Here is a 1,797-nt window from a genome sequence, read left to right on the forward strand (position 1 = left end):
TCCAAGAGCTCTCATGACTATTGGCAATGTGGTCGTTTTAAGATGCCACATTCTCTCGATCTCAATTTGCAGGTCTTTGTGTTTTGATAGCTTGCTGAACTCTTTTGCAGACCCAATCTAATCTGTTGGTATTGTCATGTCAATCATGAGGCAGGTCTTACTTAATTCTCATTGTTCTTGATAAGTATGTCGGGCCTATTCGCCCTGATAGCTCTGTCAGTGTGGAGAGAAAATCGCAGAGGATGGTGATCTTGTCATTTTCTACTACTGCAGCGGTTTGTCCTCATAACATTTCACTGCACAAGGTAGTTCGAAGTGTTGACAGGCTTTCCAGTGAATATATTGGCCTACTCTGCCATGTCTGTTTTTTTATATTCTGTTGGTGCGAGGACAGGACAGCCAGAGACAAGGTAGTCTATTGTTCCTTTTTGTTTATCACAGAGCCGACATTTGGGGTTTGCACCATTGTGGAGAGTTTCTGCTTGGAAGTTTCTTGTGAAGAAGCTTTGATACTGGGCATGATAAAGCCTTCCTGTTTCGGCATTAAGCTCAGCACCACGTAACCAATGATGAGTGTTCAGTAGGTCTACATCAGCACTATTGGCACGGGGGGGGGGGGGGGGTACTGGCCGTTCAGAGGCTTGTTTTCCTAGTTTCTCTTGATTTTCCGAAGGCCTTAGCATTAGCATTATTATTATTATAAATAATTTCATTATCATTATTATTAGTAGTAGTAGTAGTAGTATTGTTATTATTATTATAATTGTTATTCAGAGGCTTGTTTTCCCTGTTTTTCTTGATTTTCCGAAGGCCTTAGCATTAGCATTATTATTATTATTATTAACTTCATTATCATTATTATTATTATTAGTAGTAGTATTGTTATTATTATTACAATTGTTATCATTACAATTATTATTATTATTACCATTACAATTATTATTATTATCATGATCATTATTGTTGTAATTTTTATCATTATTAGAATTATTTTCTATTATCATTATCATTATTAGCATTATGATTATAATCAATATAATCATTATAATTACCACTATTATCATTATCATCGTTATTATTATTATTATTATTATTATTATTATTATTATCATTATTATTATCATCATCATTGTTATTATCATTATAGTTATCATCATCATAATTATCCTTTTTATAATCATTATCATTTTGACTATAATCTTTATTATCATCATTAGCGTAATTGATTTATTTTTTAAATTGTCATTATCATTGCTATTACCATTATTGTTATTATTGTTATCGTTATTATCATTATTATTGTCATTATTATTATTATCATCATTATTACTATTATTATTACTATTATTTTTTTATCAATATTATCATTATTATTATTATTGTTATTATTATCATCATCACCATCATCATCATAATCATTATTATTATTATTATTGTTATTAGTATCATCATTATAATTGTTGTTGTTATTATTATTATTACCATTATTATTATTACTATTATCATTACTATTATTATTATCATTATCATTATTATCATTACTATTATTATTATCATTATCATTATTATCATTACTATTATTATTATTATTATTGTTATTATTGTAATTGTTATTATTGTTGTTGTTATCATTATTACTTTTTTATTATCATTAACAGTATCATTATTATTATTGTTCTTAAAAATAGTAGCTATAGTAGTAGTATCATTATCATCATCATCATCACTAGCATTATCATCATGATAATAATGATATCATCATTACACATCACTTTTATCATTATTATCATTGTCATC

Source organism: Penaeus chinensis, chromosome 11 (genome assembly GCF_019202785.1).
Source record: "Penaeus chinensis breed Huanghai No. 1 chromosome 11, ASM1920278v2, whole genome shotgun sequence".
Classification (NCBI taxonomy): Eukaryota; Metazoa; Arthropoda; class Malacostraca; order Decapoda; family Penaeidae; genus Penaeus; species Penaeus chinensis.